Source organism: Paroedura picta, chromosome 2 (assembly GCF_049243985.1).
Source record: "Paroedura picta isolate Pp20150507F chromosome 2, Ppicta_v3.0, whole genome shotgun sequence".
Classification (NCBI taxonomy): Eukaryota; Metazoa; Chordata; class Lepidosauria; order Squamata; family Gekkonidae; genus Paroedura; species Paroedura picta.
In genome coordinates this window covers 90,462,473-90,489,307 of record NC_135370.1, presented here as the reverse complement: position 1 = coordinate 90,489,307, position 26,835 = coordinate 90,462,473, and the positions used below count along the sequence as shown (strand labels likewise).

At 43.0% G+C, this 26,835-nt stretch overlaps 1 protein-coding gene across 2 annotated transcripts in view; it reads left to right on the top strand.

Moving 5' to 3' along the window:
* OSBPL5 (oxysterol binding protein like 5) overlaps nucleotides 1-26,835 on the top strand; it is a 212,596-nt gene that overhangs the window by 19,065 nt on the left and 166,696 nt on the right. Inside the window, exon 1 of one of the 2 annotated variants that reach the window (XM_077321553.1) lies at nucleotides 22,512-22,958. The exons of the other annotated variant lie outside the window; for it this stretch is intronic. The gene's annotated coding sequence lies outside the window, so the exon portion shown is untranslated. Of the gene's footprint in view, nucleotides 1-22,511; nucleotides 22,959-26,835 lie in introns of those variants that run through there. 2 annotated transcript variants of the gene reach the window in all.

Below are 26,835 nucleotides of genomic sequence, written 5' to 3'. Positions count from 1 at the left end.
ATCTACATTTAGACAGAAGTCATTGCCTAAAGCCAGCAGGACCTTCTCTGCCCTATAGCCAGGCCTGACACCAGGCTGAAAGAAATCCAGAACAGATGAGTTATCCAAGAAGAGCTGGTCTTGGTCTTCTTTGGCATGCTCAATCATTTTGCCTAAAAAGGGTGGATTAGACACTGGGTGATTATTGACTACATAGTTATTCTGTTGGGATGGGGGAGCGAGGTTGGTAATGGATGGTTTCTTCCCCCTTTAAGTGACTGGGGAAAGGTGCCTTGAGGTAGTGATAGAGTTATAATAGATAATAAGGACTCACTGATGTAGTCCTTAAATGACTTTAGCAATCAGGAAGGATGGCAAGGATCCAGGATACAAGTAGAGGCCTTCACAGATCCCAGGATCTTTTCAACATTCATCATGGGAACTGGGTCAAAATGGTCTATAAACAGACCAAATGGTGTATTTGGAATTTCTTCTAGCAGATTTATGTTACAACCAGCATCCAGATTAGAGTGTATTCTCAATATTTTATCTGCAAAGTTTGCAGATTAAAAAAACCTTGCAAAAGTATCACAGCTATGTTGTGAAATGTTCTAAAAAATTGTGTGTTGTCTATAATACAAAAGAGTTTTTGTGAAAGGAATTCCATAGGATTCCATACTAGGAAACCTACAGGAAATGTATGTGCTAGAAAAATCAGAGTGGGAAGATATGGGAAGTAGCCTGGCTGGAGGGGAGAGGCAGCTGAGCTAGTGGCTGCTTCCTCTTTAAAATATAGTACTCTGTAGTTTAGCTTATTATTTACAGTTTCAGACATTAAAATAATATTTCTGGGGGAGTTCTGCCTGCACTGAGAGCTTACCTTTCATTCAGTAAATAAAACAAAGTGGACAACGTGAAGTAGACAAGACAAGATGGTTATGCTCTTTTGTGATATCACATGGCCATTTGTGTAAACAGCTTCTTGACATTTGTGCAGAAATGGTCCATATGGCAGCTACAAAGAAACAATGATGCCATCTGCTGAGAATACCCTTTTCTCAGTAACAAAATATTTGATTGCTGGGAAAAAATGCAATATCTTTAAATGAAAATGCCTGTATCTCACTCAATCATTAAAATCTCTCACAAAAACTATTTCTTGTTCCATGAGACAACATCTCTGCAGAGAAATGTATCTAATATTGTCTTGCACAAGGGAGCTACACAGCAGGAGGAAGAAGAAAGATGGAGATAGCTCTTCTCAAAGGCCTGCATAGTTTTGAGAAGCATTACTGAATCAAGAGGGTCCAGCACCAAGCCCTGAACTGACCCTCAGTCTTGAATACTTGCTAAATAAAATGTTACTAATGATGGTTTAATTTTGCTTTATGGGCTTTTTTATGTTTGAGGGGCCCTGTTTGTGTTAAAACAGATAGACAAATGCCTAGCAGGTTATTTTACTTTTATTTTCATTTCCTAATGAGTTTCTGGAAGTCCACTGAAATTCAAGTAATTTGTTTACCATGGTTACCCAGACTCTTGTCATTGTTCTAAGGAGCAAAAGACTTTCAGCATAGCTGCCAAGAAACTGAAGAGCAATATGTTAAAAATTACATTAAAAAAACTGTTGCTTGGTGTGCACATGCTTAACCAAGTCTGTGTATCTCAAAGACATGAATACTTTATTGACAGGTTATCCCACCGGGTGTAGGTTTCTCCTTTCATAAAACAGGATTGTTTCAGAATAGATTGTTGATTATATGGATGGAACCAGTTAGTTAAAAAAAAATTATCTCACCTAATACCCATCCTTGAAATGTAGAATAATATGATATAGCCTGATCTTGTTAGAGCCTGGAAACTCAGCAGGTTCAATACTGGGAGGAGGGTCCACCCAGTGAGACTGTAGAGGGGAAGGAAATGGAAATACACTTAACTTGCCTTGAAAGCTCCTTGGCTCAGTAGTGACTTGATAACTCTTATGTACATAATACACATCCTTCCCACAGCCCTTGTCCCACAAGGCTTTTGCCCATGCTGTGCTCACAATTCCCATCATAGCTTTTCTGTGTGGTCAAGTGGAATCCCTCTTTCTTTTTTCACCAGCAGAAATGTTCCTTAGATATGCTAGAATCTGAGCAACCACACAATTAGTTCCACACATCCAGGAGGATTTCAGCTTGTGTTTCTCAGACAGCAGCCTACCACACCGCATCACTAACCACTTGGAAAACCAGGAGACTGAGGTCTGCTGCCTTGAGGCCAGATAAATAAGGTCGGGATATAAATATTGTACATAAATAAATACACCCCCTACCTGAGCATTACTGAAATAGCTTTTCCTTTGTTTGTTTCCAAAATTTTTACCTGCCTTTCTGCCCCCAGAGGTCTACCAAACTGAAATATCATCTTAAAAGCTGTAAAAAAAAATTAAACGATAGAAAAATACAAAAAAATAAATACAGTTAAAACACTGGGGAGGAAGGTGGAATTACTGAGGAAGTGCCACAGTAAAAAAGTTTCCACCCACTGACTGGATTTCAACCACAGAATCAAACTTTATACTTACTTTAGATAAGCTGTGAGGCGCATAAAGCAACTCGCTGCTGATAGCCCTGCCATAAATGGGAGAGTTTTTTTCTGAGTTTGCCTGTTGGCATGTTGCCATTTAATCTTTATTCTGACGGATTACACAGAGCTCCATTCATTGTTATCTACTAAACTAAAACCCGTAGCAACTTGTCCACTCATTTTATTTATCCGTGTTTTGACTTCAGCCACTAATCTGCTGCAGACTTCAGCCTTTGGCGCAGGGTTAGCAAGATGGCATTGTAGCTAGCTAACATCTGTTTCAGCTTTCATCCCCAAGAATGCAAGCATTAAGCATTACAAATGGAGTGTGAAATGGAGAAGGGGGGTCGGGAAGAAGGGCTTGAATGCACATTTTATTCTGAGCATTGTGAGATAAACATCTTTCTGGGAACTGTCCAAATAGAAGCTGGCTATATGTTACTATGGGTTTAGCAGCCAACCTTCTGGCTTCAAACTAATGAAAAGTTCCATCAGAAGGAAATCCCATTTTGTGATTTATTATGAAGTTGAAGAACATCAGTAGCCCTAATGGTTCTGTGCTTTTAAAAGCAAACTTCAAACCAATTGGTTTGCTGTTTTTGAACAAGCTGAATGCAGTACAAAAAGCAGTTTCCTTGTTCTGCTCTTTGTGTGTCCTTTAGCACATCCTGTGCTCCTGTTTTAAAAAGCTTCTCTTGTATAAATAAAATAATAATACGTAGTCCATTAGCATGTTGGAAAAACTTTTTCAAGCCCAATGCAAAGGAAGTTGTGCAGTGCCCCATCAGTTCTTTCCTAGCCCATAACTGCTGCCCTCCCCATTTTGTTCCAGTTTTCATCCTGACAGTTCTTTGACTTCTGGCTGCCGGGTGACAGAGTAGCAGGCTCAGAGGGCATGCTCCAGCCAGCTGGCAGACTTACAAAACAGGGAGAGCCTGGGATTTCCAACTGAAATGCAGATGAAGGGGGGAGGGGTCAGAGGAATGGGATAGAGAAGAGATGATCTGAGAAACAGAAAAGCAGGCAGCCTGTCAGTAACTGTTTTTGTTGGTCACCTTGTGTGGAGTCATTTTGCTACTTTATGGTACACAACTAGATTTCATATTAATATATTGGAGGAGAGGCTCAGTAGTAGAGTATTTGCTTTGTATGTAAAAGGTCCTAGGTTCAATTTCTGGCTTCTACAGTTACACAGGATCATGTAGTGATGTTCAAAAACCTCTTCCTGAGATCCCGGAGAACTCCTGTCAGTCAGAGTAGATTATACTGACCTTGATGGGTCAAAGATCTGATTTAGCATTTTCATGAGTACATTGATACCTAGATTATTAAGTGTTGGAGGATTAGTTCCAGGAATAGTCAATCACAAGCAGAAACGCATGGGGAAGTTTTTCACTGTCTTCTGATTGTGACTCCTCCCTCCCTCCAACTTTCTAAATACTTTTGTCCTGTCACTATCTCTTCCCATTTTTAATTCCATATCTTACATCTTAATCATAGAGTTGGAAGGGACCTCCATGGTAATCTAGTCCAACCCCCTGCACAATGAAGGAACTCACAACTACCTGCCCACCCACAGTGATCCCAAATTCATGCTCAAGTGATCCCCCCACCAAAAACCTCCAGAATCTAGCCTGGCTTGGAAGAAATTCACCTACCATCCCACAGCGGTAAGCAGCAATTCCCTCGGTCTGCAAGGAAGGGCCAACTGACACATCCCTTCCTGCCCACCCACTCACAATCCGCCTAATAAAATCAGCATTTCTGTCAGGTGGCTATCTAGCGTCTGCTTAAAAACATCCAAAGAGGAAGAACCCACCACCTCCTGAGGAAGCCTGTTCCACTGAGGAACCACTCTGCCAGGAATGTCTTCCAGATGTTTAGCCAAAAATTCTTTTGAATTACTTTCAACCCATTGTTTCTGGTCTGATCCTCTGGGGCAATAGAAACAACTCTGCTCCATCTTCTATATGACAGCCCTTCAAGTATTTGAAGATGGTTATCATATCACCTCTTAGACCCATTATGCACGGGGGTTTTAGCGCACATTCGGGGTGGAATGGCGGCGACTAAAATCACCGATAAGGACGGTGCCGGCTGCAACCGGCTGCAGCTTCGGTGCATGCCGCCGAAAAAGCCGCGTCAGTGAAACGCGGAAGAAAGCGCAGCTTCCGGGTGACCTGGGCGCAACCAGAAGCGGCGCCCGGATCACCGCGTGCATAATCGGTTACTCTGGGTTTTGCCGCCGTCACACCCCACCCCGTGTATAACCGGTGTGCGTCGCGTCTTCCCCCTCCGCGTTTTCCATGTGACTTGAAATCGCCATTTCGGCGGCCGTGCATAATGGGCCTTAGTTGTCTTCTCTCGAGGCTAAACAGACTAAGTTCCCTCAGCCTTTCCTCATACAACTTGGTCTCCAAACCTCTCACCATCTTTGTAGCCCTCCTCTGGACACACTCCAGGTTCTCTATATCTTTTTTTCTGTTGCGGTGCCCAAAACTGAACACAGTACTCCACATGAGGTCTTACCAGGGTGGAGTAAAGCGGTAATATCATCTTGCATGATCTGGACATTATACTTCTTTTAATACAGCCCAAAATCCTATTTGCCTTTTTAGCCACCGAATCGCACTGCTGACTCATGTTCAGTGTATGGTTTTCTGAGAGCCCCTGATCCTTTTCACATGTACAACTGCCAAGACAAGTCTCAGCCATCCTATAGTGATGCAAACGATTTTTCCTACCTAAATGAAGAACTTTACATTTACCATGATTGGAATTCATTTTAGCCCAGTTTTCTAGCCTGTTTTTGCTTTCAACCTGTACCCCCAATACTGTACCCACCTCCTTGCCCTGTTTCCTCAGTTTGTGCTCTTGCCTCTTCCTCACCACTCTGTCTCACCATCCAGGCTTCTCCTAACTTCTCAGCTCACATTTCAACCCCCACTCACTGCTTTGCCTGCTAATCTATCCCCCCTCTTTACTTCTCTCATTGTCTCCCATTCTCTTCCTTATTGGCCAGCCCGTCATTCCACTAGCTCAGTTATTGTACTTAATGGAATTTTGTAGTGCCTGTAAATGAGATGAAAATTTTTCCACAAAGAGAGATTGTTCTGTTTTTGAGTTATTGGAAGTGTTAGGCAGTGCTTGCCTTTATGTTTCTAGGGAGATCTTCAATTCTGATATAGATCCATTGGAATCAATATAATTCATTATCCAGGGAGCTGGTATTCACAGTGACAGAAATAAGTATGAACAAGTGGGGACCTGCAAAAAATTATGAGGATCACTTCATTGTCCCCTGTATACCCTTCCCCCTCATATTCAATCTTTCTCTTATCCTGTTATCCCTGATATTCGCTCCCCAGTCCTTGTTTTCTTCTCTCCTTCCTACTCATCAGCCACTTTTTCTTTTATCGGCTGCCTCCAGACTTCAGCTTTATTAATTATTTAATTCATTTATATCTCCCTTTCTTCCCAATGAGGATCCAAAGTAGTTTATTTGATTCTCCTCTACCCCATTTTAGCCTCCCATGAACCCTTTGAGGTAGATGAGGCTGAAAGACTGGTCCAAGGTCTGCCAGAAAGATGCTGTATGGGGATATGAATCTGGGTCTCCCAGATTCTAGTCTGATAGTCTAACCACCATACCTGTGTTACCCTCCTTACTCCCTCTTGGGAAAAGTCTGGCCCATTTACAAGAGTAGCAAATTGCTCATGCGAGTTGTGTGGTGGCCACTGCTGGCCCTGGCTAAATCAGACAAGTTGTTTGGAGTCTGCCACTGAGTCCAGGCAAGTTCTGTGGAATCTAGTCATAGCAACTGCCACACCTCAGCAAGTTATGCAGTCTGCTTGGTAGCAAGCTGCCAGGTGGGTCTGATCATGAAGTGATACCCCTCCCTGCCCTTTAATGATAGAAACCAAGGGCAGTTCCACACATTGAAAAAGATAGCATTACACCAGCAAAATGGCATAACGCTAAAAAATAACGCGCCTCCAGCCATTCCTCACCTTCTGGTTCTCTCGCTTTTGTCTGCCGCCGTCTCATGCTTCTTAGCACTCCGCATGCCTGCTTGAAATGGCGGAAGAGAGCAATGCACTTTACACGCGACTCTCCTCTGACTGTAATTCAAGCCAGGCAGCCAATCACCTTTCTTCATGTTTTAAAGGGCCCACGATGGCAGCTAATGTTGTTTTTTTTAAGTAAAACTTCTCCATTGAAATAATTATGCATCTAATCATAGGTGCATAGTGCTTTTTATAGTGCCACCCTTATGGAATCATAAGACTTGAATCTTTTAAAAATTAATCTCAATCCCAGTTTTTTTTGGGGGGGGGACTTTAGAGAGGCATGCTTTGTGTTTTAACTGCGGGGGGAAATGTAACGCCTATTAATTGCTCTAGGCAGTTTACTTTAAAAAAACACCCCCGAGAGAAACACAGAGGGAGGTGGGTGCAAGGGCAGGCAATGGAGGCAGAGATAGCACTACTTCAGCTCCACACATTTCCTTAGCATGTGGCTTGCTGGTTACTCTCCTCTAGCTTGGGCTTTTTAGTTGGGGGAATCCACTTTATGCGATTCCCCAGCTAGTGATTAGAAATGGAGGATGTAGCTACTGGTTTGCTGCTTGGAAGCTGGATGTTGGTAACATTGTGCAAAACACCAAAAATATGGTGACTGCATAAGGTGAGTATTCCACTATATTTATCCGGTCTGGAATGGCCCTAAGGTTTGAAGGCTGGTAATATTATTGTGGTTGCCTAGCAAACTCCACAATAGCCATTAGAGCCATTATTTTCTTAAGATATGAGCAATGCTTCTCTTATTTGGTGAATTTTAATTTTTTATTTTTGTTAAGATTTTAGATTTTTCTGCAAACCTGAGACTTAGCTAATAAAGATCTGTCTTGTCTGTTTACAATTCCAGTCTTTGGGTTTAAGAATCCACAGGTGGAGCCATATTGCAAATAAGATACATTGATTAGATGGCTTTCTTTGAACACAAAATATATTTTGTTTATTTGTTCTGGCCTTTAGGAATTACAATTTAGATAAATATTCACCACACAAACTTTTGCCTCCTATATGCTATCATGGACTTGAGCAGGCTGATTTTAATGCCACCTCCTCAGTTGGTCTCAGTGTTAATTGCTTCTCTGGCGCATATTCAATTTGCATTGGGTATGCGGGAATTTGAGGACTTGAAAAAGGCAGTGTCTCAGAAACAGAACTGCTACCTTAAATATACCAGTAACAAAGTCTGTCTGTCTTTCTGTCTCACACACACAGACTTTTTCAGCCATCCCCTGCCATATTTCTATTACATATGTGGTATCCACAAGACAAATCCTTCTCATTCCATGAGGTAGCATGGGAGTGGATTTGTTTTCCTTTAGGTTAAGTCACAAAAATCTCACATTTTTCTGAGTCCCCAGGTTAGGTAGAACCCCCTGCCTCGTCTATGGCCTGGATTTGCCTTTTTAAAAATCATATTTGGGGCTGGTTCCTTTGCCGTTAGATAAAGTGAATTGTTTCTGAGGAGAAGCCAGGGGGCAGTACAACTGACCTACTGGAGCAGATTAATGTTTGCCACATATCATTGTCAATTCAAAACCACACAGAAATCGAGATGTGATGAGATGTAAAATTAAATACAAATAAATGATGTTTTAGGAGATTTGGTTGTCTGATAAAGTTTACATTTGTTCAGACTAAAGTATCATTCAGGAAGGCCAAAGCAGATGCCTGACAGCCCATTTTCCTAGCATCTAGGAAACATTAAGAGACCTGTTTTATTGGCAGATATCCATGTATTGAAGGGTTAATATGTATTTAGCTGGTAGCACTTGTTTTTTTTTTTCTGATCACATGCTGTTGCCATTTGTTGAGTGAATATGACAAACAAAAAACTTGGTGCTTATTCTTTTATGCCTCTTTGTACAGAGAGAAGAACAGACACTCTAGCCGAGCAAAATCCCTCTATTAATATTCATTGGAGGCACAGTCTGTCTGTGATATCAGTGGCTATGAAAGAGAAGCAAAGTGGCAGCGAGGAAAAATAATATAATCAGGTGGTCACAATATATATACATTTCCTCTTTGACACTTGCCTTCTGGGATCCTAAGAAAGCTATTAATGGAATTAGTTCACTCATGCTGTACTTCAGTCTACTTTTCTGTAGATTTTACTTTGAAATAAATACATCACTACCATAAATCTATCCAGGACCTGGGAAAGTGTGTGTCCCCCAATCCACTTTATTGTTTTCACACTGTGCTTTCCAAATCTTTTATTTGGTTCTAGGGATGGGCATGAACCTAAACATTCCAGTTCAGTTCAGGGCAGCCTCTGAACCCAACCCCCAACCAAACCAAAAATTCTCCAAAGCACTGGCCAATTTGGGTCTCCTTTTCTCCTGGCCCCGGGAGGGGGGATTGCTTGAAACAGGTTAAGTGGCTGGTATCCATTTCATCTCTCTATGGGCCAGAGTATTGTATTTTAAATTTTTGGTCATCAAGTTACAACTGACAGATAGGGTTTTCAAGGGTTTTCAAGGCAAGAGATATTCAGAGGTGTTTGTCATTGCCTGTCTCTGGATACCAACCTTGGTATTCCTTGAAAGTCTCCCATCCAACCCTGTTCACCTTGTGAGGTCAGGGTGAAGCATTGTGTAGTTGCTGTAAAATAGTTTTGCTATACTCGGTTTGCACAAAATTATCCATTTACAGCTTTTAATTATCCGTATGGTGTGTATAGGGAGTTTATGGTTTATGGTGTGTATATGGTGTTTATGTTTATGGTGTGTATCGGGAATTAAATGTGTTTTTAGATATTATTTTAGATTCCTGATGATGAAGCATGCAAACACATGTGAAACATTTTTTAAATTGTATTATGCACCATGTTTTCTTCTCTGCTTTGAACATGTGAAGCAGGCATTATTTTTGTTTGTTTGTAACATTTTACTACACTGTCCTGTATGTGAGAAGGGGAAAAGCTTTTTCTCATATTGTACTTTCTATTTGCACAAGTGCTGTAAGTAAGGCATGATAGAGAGGCTTGATGGAAGCTTGTCTCAGACTACCCACCAAGCTCATGACTGTGCTGAGATTTGAAGTATCACAACTGCTCAGTTATTATAAAATTAAATAATGTTTTATGTTGTTGTTATGTGCGAAGTCGTGTCCGACCCATCGCGACCCCATGGACAATGATCCTCCAGGCCTTCCTGTCCTCCACCATTCCCCGGAGTCCATTTAAGTTTGCACCTACTGCTTCAGTGACTCCATCCAGCCACCTCATTCTCTGTCGTCCCCTTCTTCTTTTGCCCTCGATTGCTCCCAGCATTAGGCTCTTCTCCAGGGAGTCCTTCCTTCTCATGAGGTGGCCAAAGTATTTGAGTTTCATCTTCAGGATCTGGCCTTCTAAAGAGCAGTCAGGGTTGATCTCCTCTAGGACTGACCGGTTTGTTCGCCTTGCAGTCCAAGGGACTCGCAAGAGTCTTCTCCAGCACCAGAGTTCAAAAGCCTCAATTCTTTGACGCTCGGCCTTCCTTATGGTCCAACTTTCGCAGCCATACATTGCGACTGGGAATACCATAGCCTTGACTAAACGCACTTTTGTTGGCAGGGTGATGTCTCTGCTTTTTAGGATGCTGTCTAGATTTGCCATAGCTTTCCTCCCCAGGAGCAAGCGTCTTTTAATTTCTTTGCTGCAGTCCCCATCTGCAGTGATCTTGGAGCCCAGGAAAATAAAATCTGTCACTATCTCCATTTCTTCCCCATCTATTTGCCATGAATTGAGAGGGCCGGATGCCATGATCTTTGTTTTCCTGATGTTGAGTTTCAAGCCAACTTTTGCACTCTCCTCCTTCACCCGCATCAACAGGCTCTTTAGTTCCTCTTCACTTTCTGCCATTAGAGTGGTATCATCTGCATATCTGAGGTTGTTGATATTTCTCCCTGCAATCTTGATCCCAATTTGTGACTCCTCTAATCCCGCATTTCTCATGATGTGCTCTGCATACAAGTTAAATAGGCAAGGCGACAGTATACAGCCTTGCCGAACTCCTTTCTCAATTTTGAACCAGTCAGTGATTCCATGTTCAGTTCTCACTGTTGCTTCTTGACCTGCATATAAATTTCTCAAGAGACAAATAAGATGCTCTGGTATTCCCATCTCTTTAAGAACTTGCCACAATTTGTTGTGCTCCACACAATCAAAGGCTTTAGCATAGTCAATGAAGCAGAAGTAGACATTCTTCTGGTACTCCCTAGCTTTCTCCATGATCCAGCGTATGTTGGCAATTTGATCTCTAGTTCCTCTGCCTCTTCGAAATCCTGCCTGTACTTCTGGAAGTTCTCGGTCCACATATTGCTGGAGCCTAGCTTGTAGGATTTTGAGCATAACTTTGCTAGCATGAGAAATTAGTGCAATGGTGCGGTAGTTTGAACATTCTTTGGCATTGCCCTTCTTTGGGATTGGAATGTAAACTGACCTTTTCCAATCCTGTGGCCATTGTTGAGTTTTCCAAATTTGCTGGCATATTGAGTGTAGCACTTTTACTGCATCGTCTTTTAAGATTTTGAATAGTTCAACTGGAATGCTGTCACCACCACTAGCTTTATTGTTGCTCAGACTTCCTAAGGCCCATTTGACTTCACATTCCAGGATGTCTGGCTCCAGGTCAGTAACTACCCCACTGTGGTCATCAGGGATGTTAAGCTCGCTCTTGTATAGTTGTTCTGTATAATTTTGCCACCTTTGTTTAATCTCTTCTGCTTCTGTGAGGTCCCTACCATTTTGGTCCCTTATCATACCCAACTTTGCATGAAACGTTCTCTTCATATCTCCAATTTTCTTGAAAAGATCTCTGGTCCTCCCCATTCTATTGTTTTCTTCTATTTGTTTGCACTGTTCATTTAAGAAGGCATTCTTATCTCTTCTAGCTTTTCTCTGAAATTCTGCATTCAATTGGGTGTATCTTTCTCTTTCTCCCTTGCCTTTCACTTCCCTTCTCTCCTTAGCTATTTGTAAAGCTTCCTCAGACAGCCATTTTGATTTCTTGCATTTCTTTTTCTTTGGGATGGTTTTAGTTGCTACCTCTTGTACAATGTTGCGAACCTCCGTCCATAGTTCTTCAGGCACTCTGTCTATCAGATCTAATTCCTTAAATCTATTTGTCACCTCTACTGTGTATTCGTCGGGGATATGATTTAGTTCATACCTGAGTGGCCTAGTGCTTTTCCCTACTTTCTTCAATTTAAGCCTAAATTTTGCAACAAGAAGCTCATGATCTGAACCACAATCAGCTCCTGGTCTTGTTTTTATTGACTGGATAGATCTTTTCCATCTTTGGCTGCAGAGCACATAGTCAATCTGATTTCTGTGTTGACCGTCTGGTGATGTCCATGTGTAGAGTCGTCTCTTGGGTTGTTGGAAAAGAGTGTTTGCTATGACCATTGTATTCTCTTGACAAAATTCTACCAGCCTGTGCCCTGCTTCATTTTGTACTCCAAGGCCAAACTTGCCTGTTATCCCGGTTATCTTTTGGCTTCCTACTTTAGCATTCCAATCCCCCATGATGATAAGCACATCATTTTTTGGTGTTGCTTCTAGAAGGTGTTGTAGGGCTTCATAGAACTGATCAACTTCATCCTCTTCAGCAGCAGTGGTTGGGGCATAGACCTGGATCACTGTGATGTTGAATGGTTTGCCTTGGATTCGAACTGAGATCATTCTGTCATTTTGGGGATTGTATCCCAAGACTGCTTTTCCTACTCTCTTATTGATTATGAAGGCTACTCCATTTCTTCTGCGAGATTCTTGTCCACAGTAGTATACCTGATGGTCATCTGAATTAAATTCACCCATTCCTGTCCATTTTAGTTCACTGATTCCTAAAATGTCGATGTTCAGTCTTGACATTTCTTGTTTGACCACGTCCAGCTTACCTTGATTCATGGATCTGACGTTCCAGGTTCCTATGGAATAAAAATCTTTACAGCATCGGACTGTCTTTTCGCCACCAGTTACTTCCACAACTGAGCGTCCTTTCGGCTTTGGCCCAGTCGCTTCATTCATTCTGGCGCTACTCGTACTAGCCGTCTGCTCATCCCCAGTAGCATATTGGACACCTTCCGACCTGAGGGGCTCATCTTCCAGCGTCATATCGTTATGCCTATTAGAACTGTCCATAGAGTTTTCATGGCAAAGATACTGGAGTGGTTTGCCATTTCCTTCTCCAGTGGATCACCTTTTGTCAGAGCTCTCAGCTATGACCTGTCCGTCTTGGGTGGCCCTGCACGGTATAGCTCATAGCTTCACTGAACTACGCAAGCCCCCTTGCCACAACAAGGCAGCGATCCTTGAAGGGGGAATGTTTTATACCCCCCCTCAAAATGCTTACATGGGAGGAGAATGTGAGCTAGGTAGTGTGGCATGATGGCAGAGAGTTTGTCTAGGGCTGGGGAGACCCAGTTTCAAATTCCCACTCTGTTATACCAGTCATTGAGTGATCCAGGGCCAGTCATTCTCTCAGCCTAAAATATCTCAAAGGGTTGTTGAGTAGCATTTCCCATTCTGGGTCCTGACTCAAAAGGGAGTCACAAAACCAGTTAGCATTGTTTGTGTAGTTCTCTTGATTTCCGCTGTTTCTTAAAGTGAGTCAATTGAAAGTGGGTTTGGAAGATATGATGGCAGAGGAAAGCCACTTATGCTACCCTCAGCTTGGAGAAATGCAGTAGAGGTTATATTCATTTCAGGATGTTGCTGGGATCTCTTCTGGTTGCTGGTAGTAGATGGTGACGTAGATGAAGAGAGAAATGTTAATTTCTCATTTTCATTTTTCTCCATATGAACAGGGCAGAAGGTTTGCTTGGTCACATACCTAACAATTTATTGTAAAAATACAAGTAAACAGTAAATTAGCATTCCCTTTCTCCTTGCCTCTCAGCCATTTTCCTAGGCACCACAGTTGCCTCTCAGCCATTTTCCTAGGCAGCAATAAGTTATACTGAAAGTTTTATCTCCTTGAGTTCATCTCAATCCCAGTAGCAACAGTAATTCTTATGTTAGGACTGGTAACTGGCTTAAATTGAAGAAAGTAGGGAAAAGCACTAGGCCACTCAGGTATGAACTAAATTATATCCCCGATGAATATACAGTAGAGGTGACAAATAGATTTAAGGAATTAGATCTGATAGACAGAGTGCCTGAAGAACTATGGACAGAGGTTCGCAACATTGTACAAGAGGTAGCAACTAAAACCATCCCAAAGAAAAAGAAATGCAAGAAATTAAAATGGCTGTCTAGGGAAGCTTTACAAATAACTAAGGAGAGAAGGGAAGTGAAAGGCAAGGGAGAAAGAGAAAGATACACCCAAATGAATGCAGAATTCCAGAGAAAAGCTAGAAGAGATAAGAATGCCTTTTTAAATGAACAGTGCAAACAAATAGAAGAAAACAATAGAATGGGGAGAACCAGAGATCTTTTCAAGAAAATTGGAGATATGAAGAGAATGTTTCATGCAAAGATGGGTATGATAAGGGACCAAAATGGTAGGGACCTCACAGAAGCAGAAGAGATTTTTAAAAGGTGGCAAAATTATACAGAAGAACTATACAAGAGCGAGCTTAACATCCCTGATGACCACAATGGGGTAGTTACTGACCTGGAGCCAGACATCCTGGAATGTGAAGTCAAATGGGCCTTAGGAAGTCTGAGCAACAATAAAGCTAGTGGTGGTGACAGCATTCCAGTTGAACTATTCAATATCTTAAAAGATGATGCAGTAAAAGTCCTACACTCAATATGCCAGCAAATTTGGAAAACTCAACAATGGCCACAGGATTGGAAAAGGTCAATTTACATTCCAATCCCAAAGAAGGGCAATGCCAAAGAATGTTCAAACTACCGCACCGTTGCACTTATTTCTCATGCTAGCAAAGTTATGCTCAACATTTTACAAGCTAGGCTCCAGCAATATGTAGACCGAGAACTTCTAGAAGTACAGGCAGGATTTCCAAGAGGCAGAGGAACTAGAGATCAAATTGCCAACATATGCTGGATCATGGAGAAAGCTAGGGAGTTCCAGAAGAACATCTACTTCTGCTTCATTGACTATGCTAAAGCCTTTGATTGTGTGGAGCACAACAAATTGTGGCAAATTCTTAAAGAGATGGGAATACCAGAGCATCATATTTGTCTCTTGAGAAATTTATATGCAGGTTAAGAAGCAACAGTGAGAACTGAACATGGAATCACTGATTGGTTCAAAACTGAGAAAGGAGTTTGGCAAGGCTGTATACTGTCGCCTTGCCTATTTAACTTGTATGCGGAGCACATCATGAGAAAGGCGAGATTAGAGGAGTCACAAATTGGGATCAAGATTGCAGGGAGATATATCAACAACCTCAGATATGCAGATGATACCACTCTAATGGCAGAAAGTGAAGAGGAACTAAAGAGCCTGTTGATACGGGTGAAGGAGGAGAGTGCAAAAGTTGGCTTGAAACTCAATATCAAGAAAACAAAGATCATGGCATCCGGCCCTCTCAATTCCTGGCAAATAGATGGGGAAGAAATGGAGATAGTGACAGATTTTATTTTCCTGGGCTCCAAGATCACTGCAGATGGGGACTGCAGCAAAGAAATTACAAGACACTTGCTCCTAGGGAGGAAAGCGATGGCAAATCTAGACAGCATCCTAAAAAGCAGAGACATCACCCTGCCAACAAAAGTGTGTCTAGTCAAGGCTACGTTGCAGTTGCAATGTATGGCTGCGAAAGTTGGACCATAAGGAAGGCCAAGCATCAAAGAATTGAGGCTTTTGAACTCTGGTGCTGGAGAAGACTCTTGTGAGTCCCTTGGACTGCAAGGCATACAAACTGGTCAGTCCTAGAGGAGATCAGCCCTGCCTGCTCCTTAGAAGGCCAGATCCTGAAGATGAAACTCAAATACTTTGGCCACCTCATGAGAAGGAAGGACTCCCTGGAGAAGAGCCTAATGCTGGGAGTGGTTGAGGGCAAAAGAAGAAGGGGACGACAGAGAATGAGGTGGCTGGATGGAGTCACTGAAGCAGTAGATGCAAACTTAAATGGACTCCGGGGAATGGTAGAGGATAGGAAGGCCTGGAGGATCATTGTCCATGGGGTCACGATGGGTCGGACACGACTTCGCACCTAACAACAACAACAACACGGCCTGGGAACAGAAGCAATATGGCAGCCTGCAGATTAATTATAGCAGTCAAGCAATTACTTAGCTTGTTCCCAGAAAGAGATGGAAAATTTATGATTTGAGAAGAAAAGATATGACAGGTGCCATAAGTTAGTACATATGATATGGCTATGTGTCTAAAGATGGATTAAGGAAATTGTAACACTTATGAACAAACATATCTAATAAGGAAGAAGAGTTGCTTTTTATACTCCGCTTTTCACTGCCCGAAGGAGTCTCAAAGCAGTTTACAATTGCCTTCCCTTTCTCTCTGCACAACAGACACCCTGTGAGGTACATAAAGCTGAGAGAACTTCTGACAGGACTGCTTGGTATAGAACAGCACTATCAGGGCTGTGATGAGGCCAAGGTCACCCAGGTGGTTGCATGTGTAGGAGTGGGGATTCAAATCCAGCGTGCCAGATTAGAAGCCACCGCTTTTAACCGCTATACCACGCTGGCTCTGGGATCACTTCCAGACACAGTGGTGTCATTCCTAGCCATTACAGTGCTACCGACATGTCTTTTTCCTCAATCTCTGACTTCAGTTATAGATCAGTCACATCTCCTGTGTGAAAATTCATAAAGCAAAGGATCATAAAGTTAAAATGTCATAAGTTCTTGACAGATCAGAATTAGTGTGCATGTTTCTGTCTAGTACATTTTTATCCCACCCTTTCTTTCATAGAATTATAGAATCATAGAATCATAGAGTTGGAAGGGGCCATACAGGCCATCTAGTCTAACCCCCTGCTCAATGCAGGATCAGCCCAAAGCCTTAAGGAGTTTAGGGCAATGTGTATAGTTCTTACTTGAATCAGTTTGTGCTGATCAAGAGATTTAAAATTGGAAAAGAAAAACATGGCTTCCTTTGATGAATTTAGTAATTTAAGCTACCCTTGGTTGCAACTTAACATGGCACATAATGCTAGGAAGGAAAAGATGTGTATACAGCACATCTTAAGTGTACCATGCCACCCTTTCTATTTACTTCTTATTCATCACAGTAGGACAAACTGCAGGACAGGATTTCATTCAGTGAGTTCCCTGTCAGTAAAATGAGTACCCAGCTTGCTGTGGGGTAAACGGTAATGACTGGGGAAGGCACTGGCAAACCACCCCGTATTGAGTCTGCCATGAAAACGCTAGGGGGCGTCACCCCAAGGGTCAGACATGCTTGCACAGGGGATACCTTTACCTTTTACCTTTAAAATTGAAGCTAAAAATTAATTTAAAATTTTTGTTGACACAAACAGGTTGAAAACAGCAGTGGCACTTCATCCCTCAGAGCAGGCAAGAGTCTGGCAATAATCTGAAGCTTCTTCCACTAATAGGTGGATGGGTGGGGCCATGGAATAGGTACAGTATTTGCTGGCGTATAAGACTACTTCCCCCCCCCCTGAAAAACATGCCTCCAAGTGGGGGGGGGGTCGTCCTATATGCCGGATGCACTTCATTTGGGATAGACATAGCTGCCCATAGTGGCCCATAGTACTGTATTTTGAGTGGAAATGTTGGGTCGTCTTATACACCCAGTTGTCTTATACGCCAGCAAATACGGTAGATGTTATTTAGCTTTGGCGGAAGAGCTCAGTTTTTCAAGCCCTGTGGAACTGTGCTAATTCTGACAGGGCTCTGATGTGTTCCGGGAGCTCATTCTGCCAGGTTTAGGCCAGGACAGAAAATGCTACCAGACACCTGGAGTCACTGTTGTCATTTAATTATTCTGGCATTTTATGCATTTGGGATGGGGGAGGATTGGACTGTGATTTCTACGTAGGCCAAATATCTGAGATGGAGTAGTGATGATATAGGTGAGCAAATAGACTTTTTCAGCCATCCCCTGCCATATTTCAATTACATATGTCGTATCCACAAGACAAATTCTGAGAATGTTTGTGTGGGGGGGTGGGGGTGGTAAACGCTGCCTTTTTCAGTCTAAGTAGGTATCTTATTCCTGTGCCCTTTAGATCTTCAAAAAGGCAGAACTGGAACTTGCTGCAGGATACCGTATTCTGCAGCTCAGAATGCCTTTCGGCAGGCAAACACTGGGTCTCTTTTGTGCACCTTACCCAATGAAAACTGCATTCTGCAGGCATAGATTCTTAGTTTCTATAGGAAATCCCTCCAGGGCTGATTACCACTTTTATTTTTACAAGTTCCCAAGGGGACTTCCACAGCTTAATTTTCCACCTTCCTTGAACTGTTTGTGAAATCTAAAAAAAGATTCATTTAATGGCTAGCTTCTTCTGTCTTGAAAATTTTACGTTGAACAGTTTTCTTAATTTAAACAAAGCCAAATGAGAGCTATATTTCTTGACTCCTAAAATAAAATGTTACTCTAAACTAAGATTTTGGATTAATTAAAAAAATAATGAAAATACTATTTAGGCAAATTGATATAGCAGAAGCTATTTTCCTTTGACAAACACATACCTCTAATGAGACACTGTAGAATCATTCAGACAGAGAAGATTGTAACTAGAAGCACCACAACTATTTTTGAGTTCGAGTTTCATATCCTATAGTTTATTTTCCAACTGGAGACTGGCAGCTTTGATGGAGTCATATGCCAGATAATTCAAATGTTAGATTTAGTATTAAATTTTGTATAATTTACTATATGAAGCCTATGTTATAGCACCTTGGAGAACAGATTTTGTCTTGTCTCGGGGGATTGCTGGTCTCTTTGGGAACGGTGAATGTTGTTTGTGGGTTTTCTTCCATCCAGTAACTACACCAGAGAGCTGTGGCCACTTGGTAATTAGGAGACCAATTTAATGGTACCTTTGTTTTCTAGACTGCAAAATAAAGCAACAAGATAGATAGGATTTCATTTGGCTTGTAAGCTAAGGAGAGGCACACTTCTATATTTTTTGCTAAATCCTGCTGTTGAATTATGGCTTTAAGTATCTTAGCTAATAAGTTCATCCGAAAACACTTAAAGGTAAGAAAATGATGTTTCATTAAATTAATTACGACATTGTAGGGAGTTTTATATTTGCAAGACATTTGTTTGATGACATTATTTTTCTTGGTGCATGAACAGGTGTGACACCTATTGCAACTTATTTTAATTTTCTAAGACCAATGCATTGTTTTATGAGTATAATGCTTGCAGAGGTGCCTTCATGTAAGTAATGCTGATACAAGAATTGCACTGAGTGCTTCTTAGATTCATTTGCCTCATAGTTCAGTTTCATGATTTGGTGGCATTTATGTTTGTCTCATCATAAGAGAATGGAGAATGTCTAGAGCATATTGCTGCAGTCACTGTAGTCTTTTTTTTTGGGGGGGGGGTTAACCAAGAAGGAGGGAACATTGTAATCCATTTATAAAAATAGGTCAATTTGAATCTTTTAAAATGTGCCCATTGCCTAAACCTTTGTAGAGTTATAATTAAAGATACAGGTGGCAAAACAATCCAGGCAATATAGATATGAGCTATGCAGGTGGCTATTTTTATAAGATGATACATAGTGCATGGGATCAAGATTGCAGGGAGAAATATCAACAACCTCAGATATGCAGATGATACCACTCTAATGGCAGAAAGTGAAGAGGAACTAAAGAGCCTGTTGATGCGGGTGAAGGAGGAGAGTGCCAAAGTTGGCTTGAAACTCAACATCAAGAAAACAAAGATCATGGCATCCGGCCCTCTCAATTCCTGGCAAATAGAAGGGGAAGAAATGGAGATAGTGACAGATTTTATTTTCCTGGGCTCCAAGATCACTGCAGATGGGGACTGCAGCAAAGAAATTAAAAGACGCTTGCTCCTGGGGAGAAAAGCTATGGCAAATCTAGACAGCATCCTAAAAAGCAGAGACATCACCCTGCCAACAAAAGTGCGTTTAGTCAAGGCTATGGTCTTCCCAGTTGCAATGTATGGCTGTGAAAGTTGGACCATAAGGAAGGCCGAGGGTCAAAGAATTGAGGCTTTTGAACTCTGGTGCTGGAGAAGACTCTTGCGAGTCCCTTGGACTGCAAGGCGAACAAACCAGTCAGTCCTAGAGGAGATCAGCCCTGACTGCTCTTTAGAAGGCCAGATCCTGAAGATGAAACTCAAATATTTTGGCCACCTCATGAGAAGGAAGGACTCCCTGGAGAAGAGCCTAATGCTGGGAGAGATCGAGGGCAAAAGAAGAAGGGGATGACAGAGAATGAGGTGGATGGATGGAGTCACTGAAGCAGTAGGTGCAAACTTAAATGGACTCCGGGGAATGGTAGAGGACAGGAAGGCCTGGAGGATCATTGTCCATGGGGTCGCGATGGGTCGGACACGACTTCGCACATAACAACAACAACAACATAGTGCATGGAAATTAATTGAGTTTCCAGAAGTATGATTACCTTTTCTGGGAACCAGACTGAAAAAGAAATCAAAACCATGGAGTTGCTCTTCATCACTTGTAAATAAGGTTGCCAACATTTTTCCCCAACATACCTTTTACAGCTCCTTGTTCTGGAGAAATCATCAGACAAAGCATTTCATGGTAGGGAGACCCCAATGGCTGCAGCTCAAAATTGGTGTGAAGGGCACAGGCGGAGGAACCTCTGGGGGGAAAGGTGGTCATTCTATTCACAAATGAATAGAGACAAATCATAGTTTGAAAACAGAGTTTTCAAACAGCTTCCCAGAAAATGTAATTCTGCGACTGTGTATTTATAAGGTTATTTTAATGCTGTCAACAACAAAGGAATTGGCAGTATTGATTTCTGGTGAGAAACCTAAAGGTTGAGCTACAAGGAAAGTTTAAAAAAAATATATTTATTACCATAAAGTACATGTATTAAAAATTAAAAACATTGATAAATCATGATTGTATACTGTATATACAGTATTGATTTCTGGTAATGGCTACCTGCTGCAAATGAAGGAATGGTTTATTGGGTTGATAATTTGTGTAGCCAGCTCACATAAGAAACCATGTTATAGATACTGCCTTGGACTTCAGTGAACCAAACTGCGTATGGAGAGAGTCAGTGCAGTTTAGCAGTAAAAGTGTTCAACCAGGTGTAGGGAGTCCTCCATTCCAATCTGGAGTCATGAAATTCATGGGATTGTCTTTCATCTTTCTGCCTCCCTTAGCATAGCCAACCACACTGAATTATTAGGAGAAAGATGTAGTTGAGAAGTGTGTTTGACAATGGCAGCACTTGGGCTCCATTCCTTTTGCTGTTCCTGGTTTTACAGCCTCTCTCAACTTTTTTACCATTGAGAAACCACTGAAACGTTCCTGAAACTTCGAGAAACCCCAGAAGTGGCACAATCATGCAGAATATGATTGAGAAGCATAGCTGTATACTTGCCACCTAGAGCTCCTCCCCTTCCTACTATTCCTGCCACCCCCCAAAAAAAATCAGGAATAAGATTAATTTTTAAAACTATCAAAAGACTCGTGGTGTTCAAAAAGCACCATGCATCTGTGCTTTTTGCATTATGCACATATGCATAGGCATTTAAATGGAGAAGTACGATTTTAAAAATTAGTGGGTATTGCAAGACCTTTAAAACATGGAGAAAAGGGATTGGTTGCCTGGATTGATTGACAGGTGGAAGCGCGACAAGTATAAGGCACGTTGGTCTCTTCTCCCATTTCCAGTAGCAGATATGGAGGGTGAGAAGTGTGAAAAGAAGGCAGACAAAGGCGAGTCAGCAAATAGGTGAGGAGGGGTGATATGATATAGCGCTACACCGTTCAGCTGGCATAACGCTATTTTTACTGATGTGTGGAAATTGCCAATGTTTTGTCTGCAGTACTGCCGAGAACCAAGCTTGAGGTCCAGGCAGGATCTTAACCCTGCAACCTAACTGACCAATGCAGGGCTAGATAAAATCTGCTGGATCTAGTTAGTTTAAAGTGAAACTGACCAATAGACAGGAAGATCTATTGGGTGGCTTTTGTATGCAAATTGGGTTTGGTTGTGGGGTTTTGGTCCAGTTTTGACTCTTACACCATCATGCTGGGGTCCCAATAAAGAGCTGATTGAACGCCTAGTGTCCTGGCTTCCTCGAGATCCCATGGATTTAACATTTACCCCATTTGAAAAGGCTTCTAAAACAAACAGGTCAGTCTGGCATAGTGTTGGGTGTCAAGATTAGTCCTGTGGAGATCAGGGGTCAGTGAACTTGGGTGTCTCTCTGTTCCTGCTGACCTAGGCAGCTCCACCTGATTATGGTGAAGGGAGAAAGGTGCTCAGATCTCTTTTTGAGATAAATCGGGATAGATCTCTGTACAGCTCATAACGAGCTGTACTCTGTTGAACAAGAGCAGAGCTTTCAAAACTCCATTCGAGACTGCTGGTTTGGGCGACTGCCGTTTCTGTCTCCGGTATCCATCTTTCTGTCTGCCTCCCAATTTTTGGTTTCTCACTAAACCTTCCAGCCTTTGGGGGACACCGGGCGACCAGTAGGGGGTGGCAAGTCCTTGCCTCGCCTGTTTCTGCTCTGCGGGCTTGGAGACATTTGAAAGCGAAAGAGAGTCCCAAATTCTGGGGGAGGGCAGTGAGGCAGAGGAAAGCTCCTGTGGCGCTGGTTAAAATATCGCTTCCCGGTCGGGAGGCAGCACCAGCAGCGGCGCCAGGCCGGACTCAGTTCCGCAGTCAGCCCCCCTTTCTAGCAATCTGTTCCGCCAGGCAGCCGGCTCGAGGTAAAAAAATCCAATCCCGTCTGCAATGATCCCGCCCGGATTTTATGGCCGGCCCACTCCCTCCTTTTCCTTCTCTCGCTCTCGCTCTCTCATTGCCTGATGTGGCTGGAGAAGTCTGGTGGCATTTCCTGCTGCAGAGGCTCTCTGGAGCAGCTGTCCTGCTTCCTAGGGGCTGCAGCGGCCGCGGAGGCGCGGGCGGGGGCGGCGGAGAGGCTCCCGGGCGGGCAGCGCATGGCTGCGATTTGGAGCGAGTGACACTCGGCGGGGAGGAGCTCGCGCGTGCCTGTCCCCCCTCCTCCAGCGAGGCTCTCGCTCTCCCGCGGACGGGCGGGCAGGCAGGCAGGCAGGCAGGCAGGCAGGCAGGGGGGGCCGCAGCTCGGCGAACATCATGACTGAGGCGCCGGGGAGCTGCCTCCCCAGGAACTTTTGACGATGGTGCGGAGGAGCCGCACAGCCAGATGGGGAACGTGCTCTTCTGAGAGGCGGCAGGAATTGGGGCCGGGGGGATCTCGGGCTGTCGCTGCCTGCGCGCTGGGGAGGTAAGGAGGAGAAGACATCTTTTCGGCTGGCACAACGACATGCGTGCGCGGGTGCATGTGTGAAAGGGGCGGCGGGGAGGGCGACTGGGTGGCGGAGGAGCCTGTTCTCCATTGAGGAAATCATTTGGGACGCCAGAGGGCGGGGAGGGCGAGGGGCCTGACGCTTGCTGCGGAGCCACCGAGATGCGTCGCTGGGGGGAATCTTTCTGGAGCTGCGGTGCTTTGATAGCGAGAGAACCCTCGCGGGCCGCAAGTCGAAATGCACCTTCAGGATCAATACACAGGAAGCCCCTTTCGAAGGGCGAGAGACGCCCCCTCCCAAGCGGAGCGTTCTGCGGTGCTTAGCGTTACCTTCTGCATTCCTCATCCACGCCACTGAATGGAACGCAGATGGGACTTTATTTTGAAATGCTGTCGCTCTTTAGCGAGGCTGTTTGTAACAAAAGACATTTCAGTTCATAAAAACCCCGTTGAAGACAGCCGCTGCTATATTAAGAGAAACCAGCCAGCTGTGGAGCAGCAGCCCCCTCTCCCCTCCGTGTTCAGTCCTGGGTGAATTCAATAAATGCCCCAGTGATTGATGGGGGGGGGGGGGAATCTCTGTCTCTCTCTCTCTTTTGTTAGTTGCACCATGTCCTGCAGTAACACGTGGCAGTATTTGATATCTGTAATTTAAGAGAATGATGCCCTTTCCTTACAAAAGAAAAGGAACATTCTGCAGCATCATACTTGCAACAGGCTAGCCATGCCTCTGAGGTCTTGCTCCTTGGCATGCCTTGACAATAAACAGGCTGGCGATTGCCATGGACAGTTTGTAAAATGCTGCATTTTAAACCCCTAACTAGTAGATGCAGAGAGTTCAAATAAATGAGAAGTGTGTTGTTAAGACATCATTCTGTAACAAAAGTCAAGTTGGTCTTTTATTTATTTACATATTTACATGATGGTAATGACTGTATGCTGCTCCCACTTTCTTTTGTTTTGTGTGCTGTACCAAATAATGTGATTTTCTTTGACTTAGTATCCAAGAAGGCAGGCCTGTTTACTTGTAATGTTATGGTGAGACACCCTGGCATTTAAAATGAAATTGCTGTATGTATTGTAAAGAATGAGGAATGAGTTAATCCTATGGATTATTAGGAAAGAAGTTCCTTTACTCCTAAAGTCATGGTGCCATAAAGACACATCCCAAAAATAAAGTGGAAGATGTTGAAATGCAAACCCAGGTTAACAGAGAAAATGGCTTTCAGATTTCAGGCCAAATTTTGAATACAGGTTGGAGCCAGCAAGGCAGAGCATGTTGCTATTTTAAAGTGTGTTTTGTTAGTTTGTGATTTGCCAGTGGGAGTGATGGAATGTCAGAAGAAGTCAGCTTTTCACCTAGCAACCAAGCAATTAAGATTCCTAATCAAGCCAAAGGTAGACTTAATCAGACCTAATTGCTTTTGGCAAACAGGGCAAATAGGATCTTTTGTAGGGCATGATTTTTCCAGTTTGGCAAGCAAACCCAGTTTTAATAGATTTGCAGATTTTGTGAAAGTATGAGGTGAGGGGGGGATTGATATGTTCTATGAACCCAATGATCCAGAAGTGCTTATCTTGTTTTGTTGATACTGTGATATGGAATTATCTTACTTTATAACCTGTCTTGGGTCCTTGTCAAAGTAGAGGTGATATAATTTTTAAATACATACATATAATAATAGAATGTAGGAGCATTAAGAATAAAATTAGGGGCCAAGAAAAGGTTTGTACCAGATCTGAGACATAACAGTCTTGGGTTTGCTATTAATCACTGCCTTGGTCATTTCAATAGAGTTTAAAGGCACAATGTACTGGGGAAGTGAGAGTTCAGCTATGCTGCTAATTGACAGCTGAAATAACTAGGAAGATTTTTGCATTTCGAGTCCAAGAGCCAGATTCCATTGTCCCTGTCTTTAACATCCTACATATTGTTTAAAAAGATGGAGATTCATAGTCCATATTGTTTAAACATGACTCCTTTCCCAGGGAGAACAAACTGTTAATATACCTCAGTACTAGAATTTATTTATATGTCTAAAATGTAACATCGGGGAAAAAGAAACAAAGGATAAAAAAAGAAAGCAAGGAAAATGTAATTAGCTGGGTTTCTTCCTTAGGCTTCCTTTCTCCTTAACTATTAGAAGTGGTATAAATAAAATGAATACATTTATTTATTGAAGTGTTTCAATTCTCTTTTCAGTACAATATGTAGAAAAACTATTTCCACTAAAAACAATCACAAAACAAAGTAATAGAAGATAGGCTTGATTATTTTGAGCATGTTCTATCTGCCAAAGAACAAAAAGAAAATGTTGCTTGATACAAAGTACAACAAAGATGGCAGTAAAGTAAATTACATACATACGGTAGCATATAAAACCAGAGAAAGGTAATCCCACAGTAGCATCTTTCTGCACAGTAGAGTCAAAACTGGGGAGAGGTCATGAGCAAAGGGGCTGGGTGGCAAGCAGAAGGCCCCAGGGATTCTTAACTGATGTGCCATTGGTGCACCCCAGGTGCACTGCAGCATGTTAGGTTGTTATTATATTTAAATACCTCCCTTATATGGTAAGGTCAACCCACCCCCTCCAAGGCGGCCAGTGATGGGCTCTAGAGTGGCTGGGGAAGGGCCCTGACCATTCAGACTTTTGCCGACTGAGGCTCCTGCCATTTGGCCATCCTGTATTGTTGAAGGCGGTTGGAGTCGAGCAAGGTGAGTCCTTCCTTTGGGTTGGGGTGTCTTTTTGGTGTGTTTGTTTGTTTTAACCCAGAGTAGCAGAGGGGCCTTCTGTGAGCTCTAGGTCTTGGGTGGTGGGGAGAAGAGCCTTCTGCAGCCTTGCTCTCTCCCATGGCCAGGCATTACGCTGCAGTAAGCCTTGAGACTTGGATAGGAGGGCGTTTGGATTTCCCTAGGATGTGTTTATTTATTTATTTTATTTATATACCACCATCCCTTGAGGCTCAGGGCAGTTTACATAAAACAGGGGAAAAACAATACAGATAACATGGTAGATTGAACAGCAACAATGCAATCATAACAATAAAACAACATAATGGAACAAAACAACTTGGTGAGAACATCCATTCAGCTATGACATATTGACGGCCTTGTTGGTTGGATGCGTCAGCAGTGGTTTTCGTGGGAGGGACGGTTCAGATCAACCTCAACCATATGCCTGGTGGAGGAGCTCCCTTTTGCAGTTCCTGTGGAACTGTTCAAGCTCCGCTTGGGCTCTGATCTCCTCCAGAAGCTCATTCCACCAGGTGGAGGCCAGAATGGAGATAGCTGTGGCCCTGGTTGAGGTCAAGCAAGCTTCCTTTGAGCCAGGGATCATCAGGCAGTTGGAAGTGGCAGAGAGTAAGGCTCTTTGAGGGGTGTAGGCAGAAAGGAGATCCCTCAAAGTATACTGGGCCCAGACTGCAAATGGTTTTTAAAGGTGATTTCCAGAACCTTAAGCCTGATCTGGAATTCGACTGAGAGCCAGCACAGTTGTTAAAGGATGGACTGACTGTGCGACCACCATGGTGCTACTGTGAGGACCCTGGCTGCTGTATTCTGGACCAGCTGTAGTTTCCAGATCAAGGTTAAGGGGAGGCCTGTGTAGAGAAAGTTGCAGAAGTCCAGTCTAGAGGTGACTATCATGTGGCTTGGTGATGGCTTGATGAGCTCTCTCCTATTGCTACCCTCTGTCTGTGATCCCGAAGAAAGGAAATCAGCCACTGAAGGGCAGTCCCTCTGATCCCAGCATCAGTGAGGTGGTGAGCTAGAAGCTCATGGTCGACTATGTTGAATGTTGCTGAGACGTCAAATAACAGGAACAGTGCCAACCCACTCTGGTACAACTGGTGATTG